At 39.6% G+C, this 13,968-nt stretch overlaps 1 long non-coding RNA gene across 4 annotated transcripts; it reads left to right on the forward strand.

The window, feature by feature from the left end:
• The first annotated feature begins 1,645 nt into the window (after positions 1–1,645).
• LOC147871748 (uncharacterized) lies at positions 1,646–8,599 on the forward strand. 4 transcript variants are annotated; one of them, XR_015538373.1, is made up of 5 exons: positions 1,646–3,025; positions 4,357–5,593; positions 6,051–6,154; positions 7,314–7,460; positions 8,214–8,599. It is a non-coding gene; the product is annotated as an uncharacterized LOC147871748 (long non-coding RNA). The 4 variants fall into 4 exon arrangements; XR_015538374.1 differs by having other exon boundaries at positions 1,646–2,019; positions 2,863–5,593; XR_015538375.1 differs by having other exon boundaries at positions 1,646–2,019.
• The last annotated feature ends 5,369 nt before the right edge of the window (positions 8,600–13,968 follow it).

Raw genomic sequence — 13,968 nt, forward strand, 5'->3', positions numbered from 1 at the left:
CAACCCAGAAGACAGATATTCAGACTCACCGCTGTGAAAACTTCAAATCTCGCCGTGTTGATGGACGCAGTATGACCTCCGAAGCGTTCGTTAACATCGACCAGACTACACAGCGCAACAACCCAGAGGACAGAAATCTGCAGACTCACCGCTGTGAGAACTTCAATTCTCTTCCTGATGATGGAGGCAGTATGACCTCCGAAGCGTTCGTTAACATCGACTAGACTACACAGCGTAAAAACCCAGAAGACGGAAATCTTCAGACTCACTGCTGTGAAAACTTCAAATCTCGTCCTGATGATGGAGGCCGTATGACCTCCGAAGCGTTCGTTAACATCGACCAGACTACACAGCGCAACAACCCAGAAGACGGAAATCTTCAGACTCACTGCTGTGAAAACTTCAAATCTCGTCCTGATGACGGAGGCAGTATGACCTCCGAAGCGTTCGTTAACATCGACCAGACTACACAGCGCAACAACCCAGAAGACGGAAATCTTCAGACTCCCCGCTGTGAAAACTTCAAATCTCGTCCTGATGATGGAGGCAGTATGAACTCTGAAACGTTGGTTAACCTCGACCAGACTACACAGCGCAACAACCCAGAAGACAGAAATCTTCATACTCTGATGACAGAGGCAGTATGACCTCTGAAACGTTGGTTAACATCGACCAGACTACACAGCGCAACAACCCAGAAGACAGAAATCTTCATACTCATCGCCCTGATGATGGAGGCAGTATGACCTCCGAAGCGTTCGTTAACATCAACCACACTACACAGCGTAACAACCCAGAAGACAGAAATCTTCAGACTCACCGCTGTGAAAACTTCAAATCTCGTCCTGATGATGGAGGCAGTATGACCTTCACATGCCCAAGCAGAGGTGAACGATCATCCAACCAATTGTAACAACACGATAGAGTCGACTCACTCTTCAAAGAACTTCAACAGAGAATATATTGCGCATTATCCGTCAGCCGTACCGACGCCGACGGTCGTCGAATCCTAATTTTATGCCTGACTGAAAACAATTGATGTGAATGTATACGTACAATGCACATCTAAAATGTCACACATGCAGTAACACGGCAATTTATAATGAAGTTAATTAAACTGGAATCTGCGTGGGGAAAAGTGTGTATTGGCATTTGTAATTGCACACACAGGCATGTTAATTACGATGTTTACTTTTTCTGGCTAAAGGTGGAGAGAGCGTCAGACAGCTGTGTGTACTGATTGTCTCAAATAAGCAGCCGTGAGCAGGTAAATAACTTTCAGGGGTGCAGAGCCCCTCCCCCTCCCTTGACAGGTGCAATACCCTGACCATTCCATTTTCTAGCCTTGTTGCGATCGACTGAGAAAGTTCGAATCTGTAAAAAGTCTGAAAGAAAATACATTATAGCTTCAATTTATTCTTAACCTCGGCACTAGATGGGGATGAGTGGTCAGCATCAGCTGTGCTTTACCACCGGTCTGGACCCTTTGCTATGTTTGCCATGGGATTGCATCGACAGAATTCTGAATGTTCGCTTTCTATTCCTGAATACTGTGCGGATGAGTTGCGTAGGCGTCCTGGCATAACTGCGTGACTATAAATATACGCTGCTGCAACGTGTACCCCATGGCTACTCAGTGTTCTTCACCACCTGGACAAAAAAAAACAATTGCGTTTCCCCATATGGTTGCGTGACTTTTTGAACACAGTGTACAAGCGATTCGCAGCTCGGCTATTTCCGCTACAATCTAACACAACGATGCCGAGTAGAGCGATGACGTAACAATCAGTTTCTTACGTAACAGGTGCGCGCATTTAAAAGCTGACCAATGGTGTCGATCCATATTTACAAATAGTTGATAACGGATCTTGGTTTCACTTCTTTGCCGCATTACCTTCCGTATAGAGCTAACGAAGTGGTGAGATAAGACAAAAGTTAATCAGTGAAAGCGAACCCTGCAAGATAAAGAATTTTATAAAATACTTCAAAGGAAGTCACAAATCAAAGTCGCTGAACAAAGTAAGTATGGAACTCGCCCTTAATTGGAGTAACGTATTTGGTATCTGCCTACTTCGACACGATACCGGAAAGTAAAGGCTGTGTAACAGAGTACGCACTTGTTTTATGTTTTGTATCATTGCATTCAAAATTAATTTGGCAGTATAATAATCGTAAACACTGTAGTCCACAGGCGATGTACACACGTTTCTCTTCAATATGATATAATTATGCACGTTTATCCCACTTACCTTCCTCACAAATGAAGTTAGAGGTTATTGCAATGCAATTTTCGTACTTTACATAGTTCTCACTGAAATATGTGGACACGATTTTCAAAAGTTTTCTTTCACACTTCCATGGCCATTACTTTGTATTAAGTACTAATCAACAAATGCAATGTATAGCCTACAACATACTTTGAAATATATATTAAGTATATATTAAATCTTGTCCGTCTAATCACAATAATTCTTATTAAATATTAAAATATTACAATGAAACATGAAAAATGATGGTCTAATGTAAATCGAATATTTCGATAAAGAACATCATTTAATATTTTAAATATTTTAAATGTTAATTATTGTATTATTTTAATATTTAATAAGAATTTATTGTGATTAGACGGACAAGATTTAAATAATATATATTTATATCACAATATGACGCAACTTTACCATCTTATACTTTGAAATGTTTCCTGGCTCCCAATTTAAAGACAAGTAATTCGTAAAATAAAGCGTCTGTTATCCTTCACAACTTTAATTTCGAAATCTAAAAGAATCACGACCACGTATGTTTTGTGAGAAATATAAAATGCTTGTTTTCATCTGTGACTAAACTTTTCTGCATTTTTCACAGAAGTTCCCAATATGGCGTCAGTAGGGAAATATTTGTAATGTGATGCCTTGTGATGAGTGGTGTATGTGAAACCATTATCGTTCAGTTGTGAGCAGAGAAGATGAACTGTCAAATTAAAGGAATTTGTATTTAGATTATTTTGGCCTAATTTTGGGAAGCTGATGTAAGTGAAGAAATAGTTTGACTTGAAATCTGACCTCCGGTAATCGGATTATTTTTTGTACTATTCAAAATTGTTTTTAAGAAAGTTTTTTTTATTTGTGATTGTCTTGTGCGTTGTTGGAATACATTGTTTAGTAGAAGCTTGCCGATGTTTCAGAGGTGCTAGCTCTCTGTATCATCAGGGAAATGAGACTGAATTGTGCAACAAGCCTGAAGACGGCCATCTTCATACTTACCTCCATGATAACCTCAAATCTCACTTGTTGCTTTGTAAAGAAAACAATGAAATTACAAGCAGCTTCGCTTAAGAAAAATTCAGATACACTGCTTTGTAAATAGAACGAAACAAAATACAATTTATCTTTTCTTTAATGGATCTAGATAGAGTATATTTTACTCCTCAATTTTACCACATTTAAATTGTATCAATTCAGAAGTTCCTTCTTTTAACCATCCGCGTGGGTTCAGAATTCCAACTGTTTCTTTTACCTGATATCTTAACATTGATCCTGACAATGAATTAATCAGTATGCAAACATGTAAGGAAACATAACCAAAACAACAAAATGGAACACATTTGTTTATAAAGATTTTTGCGAACAAGCTAATATGTGATGTGACATTTAAATACTGACTTAAATAAATCATAAGGCCATTAGACATTAGTGATGTTTCTTTCTGAGCAACCGTATTTTCCTACATGCACTTGTAAGATAAATGTTAGTGAAAATTTGCTTCTGAAGTCTCTGCATGCCAAATGTGCACGTGACATTGTAGCAAGGTTCAGATGCCTTCAAAATGGCAATGTCGTAGAGCCGTAATATACGAGTTCCTTGATACAACACTCTCTCTTATTTGAACTAGTCAACACAGTTTCCTTCACCTGAATGATTGCTGTCTAACCATCTGCGGAGGAATATGGCTGTCTTCCGTCTTGTTGCCCTGCGCAGTCTGGTAGAAATTCGCAGACATTTCTTAGATGATGGCTTGTCTCCATCAATGAGGCAGACTGGCCTTCAGTGTTTTAATTCTTGAAAATCCTCTCGGGTTATCAGCCGCGCCAAGTGGTTAAAACATGAAAAGACCAACAGTTCGTTGTCCTCAGGGTACTGGCTCCAGCCCCGTGTGACTGGTGAATGATGTCACGAGCTCGCCTTGTTATGGTCAGCTTACCGGTTAGACGCCTGGGCCTGGTTTCCTGTGTTGAATTTAATTCTTGTTTCCTGTAATGGTTCAAAGTTGAAACAGATTTTCCAGATTAAATATTAACTTCATTATGTTACAGAGAATTCTTAGTCTGTAGAATGACCTATTTTTTCTCTGTTTTTCCAGTCAAAACCGGCTCACGTGTGCCCAGTCAATGACAAAGAGTGGCTGTATTGTGAGGGAATTGGAAACTCATATTGAGGACAAAAGATGGTCAGAAGAGAAGATCGTTAGGCAGGGAAAAGAGATCTGGACTCTGAATGCAAATTTAATTCCATGTCAATTTTTGTGTTTGCGCGTGTCTCTTTAGAAGCCCTGATATTCTCCCCAGTACTCTCTTCCAGTTACGTTGAGAATTTGTTCTGTCTCGCTTAGAGACAGAGCTCTTTGCCTCCAAAGAAGAACATAGGTTGACTTCAGCTTTCCAGGGTGAACCTTGTCACACGTTGAAAGTTGTGTGTGCTGTAGAGTTATTTATGTTCAGATGCACAAAGTTGGTACCTATGGAAAGAGAAACTCTCCAAGTTTGCGCAGAATCTTCCACACAGTCTTCTGCAGGATACCAAGCTCTGTGCTGCCTCTGACGGTGGATTTATGCGGGCTGCGTGTGAAACTTGTTCGGACCCGCTCCGCTGTTTCCTCGCTTACTGACGAGCTGCCGGTTGACTTTCTCTTACATCTCTCCCATTTCTTAAATTCGGAATACCACTTACGAATTGTATGCCAACTGGGTCGATCTGCCGCAAACTTGGTTCAGAAACGCCGTTGCGCACTAATAACAGACCGGTAAACGTGGAAATCTAGGACACAAAAGGCTCCCCTGTCTTCGATGGCAGCCATTTTCTCTCATATCGCCCCTGGCGGCGAACAGTGTCATTACCAGCCCATGAAAGTGATATTTCCCATACATTATTCGAATATAATTTTCTTGATGAATTTCTCATCTGGCTCATGCATGCTGCCTTCTCGACACACACATCATCCCAGTTGTTTTTGTCTCTCTCGGAGACATGTTTTTAGTATGATGTCACGCGGTGTAATTGGAGAAGCCACTGCTTGTTTGCCACACAATGGTTCAGAAATTCGTATGATTCACTAGTGGACTCAAATAGCTGTGTATAAATTTTGCTCTTAACTGTAATGCTTGATTTCTTATTTCCTGAAATACCCTCACAGGAGGAATTTCACAATTTTACGTGGTCATAAAATGTTACAGATACAGAGCTGCAGAATAAATTGAGATGCAATAAATTTAGTGCGAAGAAGAATGGAGACGAACTTCGATTTCAGACACAGGAGAATAAGAAATTACGAGAAATGTTGTCAGAGCAGGCGAGAGAGATTAGCAAAATGCAGACAGAGAGTATGTATGTTTTTATTGTGTTTATGTCCAAAGTTGAAGAGTACAGATTATATACTTCCGCGGTATGAAATGTTGTCAATTACCATATTAACTACATGTCTCTTCAGAAGTGCAGATATTCTGCTTGGCAGTTTGTTCCAGTTATCTTAAAAAAAAATTTCCTAACTAGTGGGTTCAAGATGAAGTTTTGCTGTACAGTAGAACAGATTTTATTGTCATATTTTGAACAACTATGGCTCTCTGGGACGAATCTTGTCAAATTTTAAAACTTATCCAAGATTTTGACAGATATTTAAGTTGACATTGCCCCCCTGAAAGAAGTAGTTCCATTGTCAGCTGTAACGCGGGATCATTCTCGATATTTATCAAGACTTATTCCTGGAAGCCGTAGTTATAATCTTAACTCGAGCTACAAAAGACTAAGAAGATGAACTAATGTAGTCACAAAATTTTACAGTGACAGAGCTGCGGAATGAACTCAGACACCATAAATTTATTGCGAAGAAGAATGGAGACGCACTTCATTTCCAGATGCAGGAGAATGAGCGGGCGAGACAGAGGGTATGCATGCTTTTATTCTATATATGTTTTAAGTTGAATAGTGCAGACACTTCTTAGTATGAAATTTTGTCAATTACCATATAACTGCATGTCTATTCAGAAGCGCAGATATTTTGCTTGGAATTTTGTTCAAAATTTATTCGCCTCCCTTTAGTTAGTTACAGATAAAGTTCTGCTTTCAGAGAAGAAGAAGAAGATGTTTTACTTTCATATTCTGAAGACGCTCTGTGTTTATTATACCCTTTTAATATTACTCGGGTTCTTATCCCCGGGCTGTCAAAGTGACATTTTCCTTACAGAGTTAATACTTTATGAATTTCTCATTTGTGAAGCCTGTTACATGCTCCATCCACCACGTCCCTACTGATTGCGTCGGTGATGAAAGGGCGTATATATTGTGTGACATCAGGCCACCGTAATTGGAAAAGGCACTGGTCTTTTGCCATCTAATGATTTCGACAGTTTTTTGGGATCCAGTAATGTAGACAAAGGGTGTTCAAAGAAGATACTCACTTTATTTAAATCCTTTGTTTAAATTTTAGCTATGTAGACTGTGTGCTGTAGCGCGTGGTTTCTTGAAATTCTGTCATGCAAGGAATTTAGCAGATGTTTCAGATATGGATCTACAGAACGAAGTGAGATTTCAGAAATGAGTTGTGGAGAAGCATGAGGCCACGATCTCTATCCAGACAGATGTGATTAAGACGTTACAAGCAATTGCTCCCAAAATTTGTTCTTACATCCGAGTTAGAGAATAAGTTTTGCTTCCAAAGAAGATGAAATCTTAGTGTGTTGTTTTCAACGGCTTTGGCTATCGGGAATGAGACATGTCAGATTTTGAAAAATTATCCATCATTTTGTCAAGGATTTCAGTTGCTATTGTTACCGTAAGAATCACGAGAGACCACAAGTGGTGTCGGTTGTGAGCCGTATCAATCCAGGTTCCCCTTCCTTTCAGTGTTTCACAATTCATTTTAATATTATCCTCCTCTTCATGTCTTCAGTCTTGTCCAATCAGTGCTTCTGAACTAAATCCTGTATGTGCTTTTTATCTCTGCCATGCTACGTGCCCCACCAATCTCATCCTAAGAATAAATGTCATGTACTTTTATCAGGAGATATTCTACAGACAATTTCAAGCGTTCATAAAATTTTACAGATTCGTGTCTATCGAGGAAGTTGGATATTGAAGAATCCGAAGAGATGAATGATTCTGCAGCGGTCCCAAGGTACGCAGATCGGTGAAACAGTGCATTTCATGGACCTAATATGTTTCCTGATGAACATAACCCAGCAATGGAGAGTGGTAAGTACCCGTTAATTTTGCCTCTTTATCGAAAGTTTCCTGTGGGTTTCCACGGGATATTAAATTAAATAGGTTGTCAGACCTGAGTTAACATTCTACGCAGTTTGTCTTTCAAAATTATCTTGCAATATAATTTGTAGTTTTTCCAGTAAATAATGTTTAGTTACGTCATTGGCAAAATAGAATTGCATAAATTGCTAGCGTTTATATGGTTCGTCATGTTTCTCCAGTGTACCTGTCGCTTGATATCGCTGTTATATTTTTAACAAATGAATGCATATTTTCAAGTACATGTGCCCTTATGTTAAGTGCTTAAAATGCAGTTTTCGGTGCCTGAACACGCAGTCTTTATTGATCATGTAGGAGAGTGTCTGTTTGAGGTTCGTGAGGAGATGGAAGAACGTTAAGAAAATGATCTTCATAAACAAGGAGTAGGGAAACAAAATTACAAATAAAATTATTTGTTCCATCGTCTGTTCTTTAAAATCACGACGTTCCGGTGGCTGGTTCTGTCTACGTCTTCAGGCGAGAGGTACCTACTCTGTTGGTTCCCTTAGATAGAGATAGTCTCTGTCACAGAACCAGCCTCCGAAACGTCGTGATTTTAAAGAACAGACGGTGGAAAACGTCCTGACAAAGAATAATTTTTGATATAAACTCCCGTCGTCAAAACCCTTTAGAATAAAATTAAAAATATTTATAGGTGTAGAATGATGATTGTACTGTAATCAATGTTTATGCTTGGTATCAAAGATTCCAGGGTTCTGCCGTTGGTACCGGTCCAGTTAGAGTGAAAAGGAGCGGCGATTCTGAGAAGAGCATTTCAAGCCCACCAGACATCTGGGACTTCGGAAAGAGATGTACTCTCCTGCTCTTCTTTTGGACGAACGGCTTCGTCACGCAACCAGGTTATGAGGGAAGTCACCAGTCCACATAACTCTGAAGAAGAAGAATAACTGATGTCTTTTGGAGAGGAATTAACAGGAAAATTTTTTGAAATCATACGCATAAATTGTTTATCGCAGACACGTTGTCGTGTGACTATTGTTTGGATTTTCCTTTATGGGGTATTTATATTTTATGTCATTAATTAAATCTTCATATTTTATATTCTGTGTCTAATAAACCCTTTGACCCCAGGTGGTTGTAACAATATTCAGATATCAGCCCCTACCTCAAAGAGAACGCGGCACTCCACCATTGCGAGGATCAGTCCGTTGATGCTGTTACGGAAATGCTTGCTGTTTGTTCCGAGAATCATAAAAAGTACGCAGATATACTCGGTGGGAAAAATGCAGAGTCACTGAATACCGAAAGGATGTGGCATATTGAATTTCCTCTAGGCTGTAAAGGGTTGAATGAAGACGGATCAGATGTGCCAGACATTTTGCGTGATATGTAACGGGTTAAGTATAAAAATGTTCGTCTTCGAGAGATAATATCAGAAAAATTATCGACTTCTCAGTTTTGGAAATTAGGCGCAGGGCTATTGAAAATTCATGTACAACTGGTGCACAAAACATTATTCATCTTGAAGATAAAGGATGTGGCATATTGAATTTCCTCTAGGCTGTAAAGGGTTGAATGAAGACGGATCAGATGTGCCAGACATTTTGCGTGATATGTAACGGGTTAAGTATAAAAATGTTCGTCTTCGAGAGATAATATCAGAAAAATTATCGACTTCTCAGTTTTGGAAATTAGGCGCAGGGCTATTGAAAATTCATGTACAACTGGTGCACAAAACATTATTCATCTTGAAGATACAATCGTAGGAAAATTATTAATTTATTATGTTTTTTAAAATTAGGAACAGGATTATCCAGAATGTTTGGCATGCCGCAGGGGAAGGAAGTAATTAAATTTTCCACATTATGAAGTTTTTCATTTTAAGTAACTGAAGATTGTTTAATGTTGCATTGTAGAAAATAGAGGTAGGCCTCGATTTGCGCCGATTTTGAAAACTAGCAAGTCAAAAAGTGAAAAAGAAATATATTTTAATATTATTTATAACGTTTTACAATGTATCTCGTACTGATTCTTATACTAAATCATAATTCTTACATCGCTGATTTTCAATAAAAGTTATAAATACAGTCATCTCTGCAATTACGTATGTTTCATTAACGCGAATTTGCTCCAATGAGGTCGATGAATCGGTAAAAGCTGTTTGTGAAATGCAAACTTTTGCAGATGCGAGTTTGCTCTTACGCAATTTCATTCCTGGCGCTTTAAACTTTCAAAGGACTAATTTAATCTCTGCGGAGGAACCGAGGTTATTTTTACTACACGATTTTCTATAGGTCGGCGTCTTACATGAATGCAACTATCGCATAACAGCAGAGATGACTGCACGCATCAATCACATGAAAGAATCGCAGTCAATCGTGGGGACCAACGAATTGCCGATTTTAAGTGTATAAAATGTATATTTTTTTTAAATTCCCTTTATTTTATGTACGTTATTTCAGAGCTTTAAATGTAATGCCATTATATTACTCGTGAATGTTTGGGTGCTGGGAACGCATGTCATTGACTTCCCATTGATTTACATTATAAAAGAGTTTCAATTTACGCCGGTTCGTCCAGGAACGCATCCCCGGCGTGAATCGAGGGCTACGTGTTATTGCTTTGAATTTCACTGGGCATTGCTAGTAGAGACATAAATGCGAGCTGTTGTGGCCAAAAGCCATAAAATTAGCAAATTCAAGTCTGATAATAGAATCCACAGACATTCATGAGAGCTGTTGTAATCGAAGTGAGACTAGTTATCGCTACTTCAGTTTGCATAGGTTAGGACATTCAAAATGTAAAACAACTTGGAAAGGGGATGTGAACCGATGGCATGTGTAGGACTAGACGTGCCCAAATTCTTTCCAAAAGTACATAAAGTCAGTGTTGGGAGGTAGCCATGAAGGGGAGAGCTGGCTGCCTTGTGATACCAGGTGAAGGAAAGAGGACCATGGGACCCAAGTCAAGCTGCTGGTTGCTAACCATTCTGATGTGCCATGCAAATAGAATTGGATCCACCGATTATGGCCCCTGACCTTGTACGGAGTGCCCAGTATGCGGACCACTCGATGAAGGAAGGAACGAGTTTCCGTCGGTCAGTACAGTCTGTGTCAACAACAAGCCACCTGTTCGTTCAATCTCCTTTCTGGTCATTGATAACGCCTCGTATCACAACACTCAGACAGACAAAACCCACCGACGTCTTAATCAAAGAAGGACGAAATGAAAGCCTGGCTATTGGAGTAACACTGAAGACTACAATTTAGCCTTGAAACCACTGTAAGACTATTCGAAGCTAAAAATGTCCCACTGCTAACCTATGGAATCGAAATCGCATGGTCGAACCTAAGTCTGAAAGACGTAAAATCACTGGAAAACGTCAAGGCAAGATTCCTGAAAAATTACTCTTGGAATTTCAAAATACGCGCCATCAAGACTGGCCCACGAGCTACCGAAGGAAACGTTCCTGATGGAAGATCTGCGTTACAGGCTACTGCTCCCATCTATGGAAAACTCGTCGCGACTACTTCAAGAGAGTAACTGACATTAACAGTTATATCAGTAGCCATTTACATTTCACTGGTAAGTAGCTGCACTTTCCAATAACTGGTTATTTGCAGCAACTCTCTGAATTAGTGGAACTGGTATCTGCCATGTAGCTGTTAGTGGAGATTCCGATCACTTTTCACTGAACAGTACCTGAGGTCGGCAAGCTGAATTACCAGTAACCAGTTTCCTGCTGTTATTTAAATAACAGGAACTGGTAACTGACAATAACAGTTATATCAGTTGCCATTTACATTTCAGTGGTTAGTAGCTGCACTTTCCAATAACTGGTTATTTGTAGCAACTGTTTGAATTAGTGGAACTGATAACTGCCATGTCGCTGTTAGTGGAGATCCCGATCACTTTTCACTGAACAGTACCTGAGGTCGGCAGCTGAATTACCAGTAACCAGTTTCCTGCTGTTATTTAAATAACAGGAACTGGTAACTGACAATAACAGTTATATCAGTAGCCATTTACATTTTACTGGTTAGTAGCTGCACTTTCCAATAACTGGTTATTTGCAGCAACTGTTTGAATTAGTGGAACTGATAACTGCCATGTCGCTGTTAGTGGAGATCCCGATCACGTTTCACTGAACAGTACCTGAGGTCAGCAGCTGAATTACCAGTAACCAGTTTCCTGCTGTTATTTAAATAACAGGAACTGGTAACTGACATTAACAGTTATATCAGTAGCCATTTACATTTCACTGGTTAGTAGCTGCACTTTCCAATAACTGGTTATTTGCAGCAACTGTTTGAATTAGTGGAACTGATAACTGCCATGTCGCTGTTAGTGGAGATTCCGATCACTTTTCACTGAAGAGTACCTGAGGTCGGCAAGCTGAATTACCAGTAACCAGTTTCCTGCTGTTATTTAAATAACAGGAACTGGTAACTGACAATAACAGTTATATCAGTAGCCATTTACATTTCACTGGTTAGTAGCTGCACTTTCCAATAACTGGTTATTTGCAGCAACTCTCTGAATTAGTGGAACTGGTATCTGCCATGTAGCTGTTAGTGGAGATTCCGATCACTTTTCACTGAACAGTACCTGAGGTCGGCAAGCTGAATTACCAGTAACCAGTTTCCTGCTGTTATTTAAATAACAGGAACTGGTAACTGACATTAACAGTTATATCAGTAGCCATTTACATTTCACTGGTTAGTAGCTGCACTTTCCAATAACTGGTTATTTGCAGCAACTGTTTGAATTAGTGGAACTGATAACTGCCATGTCGCTGTTAGTGGAGATTCCGATCACTTTTCACTGAACAGTACCTGAGGTCGGCAAGCTGAATTACCAGTAACCAGTTTCCTGCTGTTATTTAAATAACAGGAACTGGTAACTGACAATAACAGTTATATCAGTTGCCATTTACATTTCAGTGGTTAGTAGCTGCACTTTCCAATAACTGGTTATTTGTAGCAACTGTTTGAATTAGTGGAACTGATAACTGCCATGACGCTGTTAGTGGAGATCCCGATCACTTTTCACTGAACAGTACCTGAGGTCGGCAGCTGAATTACCAGTAACCAGTTTCCTGCTGTTATTTAAATAACAGGAACTGGTAACTGACAATAACAGTTATATCAGTAGCCATTTACATTTCACTGGTTAGTAGCTGCACTTTCCAATAACTGGTTATTTGCAGCAACTGTTTGAATTAGTGGAACTGATAACTGCCATGTCGCTGTTAGTGGAGATTCCGATCACTTTTCACTGAACAGTACCTGAGGTCGGCAGCTGAATTACCAGTAACCAGTTTCCTGCTGTTATTTAAATAACAGGAACTGGTAACTGACAATAACAGTTATATCAGTAGCCATTTACATTTCACTGGTTAGTAGCTGCATCACGTCCTTTAACAGGCAGCCTGACGGATAATAAAATGGGAGACATTCTGGTCACTCCTGGGTTATTTTCTCTCTCGCTTTGTATTTGTACGTATGTATTCGTCAAGAACGTTAAAGTAGCTGTTATTTCTGTGCATTTATTTTTTTTGGTGGGGGGAGGCTTGATATAGTGGTGATGTTTGTTATTTTCTTTGAAGTATTAACTGGAGTCTTAAATATCTACAAATCTACTTCGTGTTTCAGAGGGTTCGCTGAAAACTCACTAGGGTCAATTTGTTTACATTATTTTCCATGAATCGCAAGATCGTGGCCTACCCGTAATCATTTCGCTGTCCTAAGTCCCTTCGGTCCTGCCAAAGTTGGTCTACTTACATTTCGAAACTCCTTGCATGAGTGATCGGCCTTGAGTGGGACTCGAAACCACGATCGCAGCAGTCAGGCGCACGAGGTATATTATACAATAATTTTCGTAAAGTGTTAAAATTACAGATGGTGGTCCTCTGCTTTGTTGGGCCGTGTACGTGTTTCTTATTTTTCAACCAGATTTTATCTCACGGCCGGCAAAGCCCAGATTTGTTGCAACACGTGTTAAGGTAAACTGCTCTGCGCACATGAATCACTAAGTCAGCTGACCGGCGGGGGGGGGGGGGGGAATCGCTTCGCTACTCTGCTTGGCCTTCAGTCTCCAGCGTTGCCATGTTGAGAAGGAGCGTGTACTTTAATGACGTAAATACGTCCATACGGAAGGGTGATTCGGCAAATCAGCGTTAGTTGCGAACACGTGTAAGATCCAGCGCCGAGACACATTTAAACGTTCATTCCTCCTGAATGCTGAGAGTAAGGGTAATGTAACTTATATGTAAAATGATCAGTAAATGAAGACCTTTAAGAATCTGTAACGTATTTTGTTGTAATTATAATTGTTTATACATTTATTGTAATTTTAATAAACCAATGTGTGCAATTTTCGATGTATCTGGCGCGTTAAGCTCCCGCCTCTCGAAAACCGTAAGAGATGGATCTGGACATATTGCGTACGAAGTACGTATTACGTCATGAGCTTTCCAAATCTGTTTTCAGATTTTACA

Source organism: Zootermopsis nevadensis, unplaced genomic scaffold, assembly GCF_977971745.1.
Source record: "Zootermopsis nevadensis isolate Lab colony 2312 unplaced genomic scaffold, Znev_1.0 Znev_ptg000040l, whole genome shotgun sequence".
NCBI classification, from domain to species: domain Eukaryota; kingdom Metazoa; phylum Arthropoda; class Insecta; order Blattodea; family Termopsidae; genus Zootermopsis; species Zootermopsis nevadensis.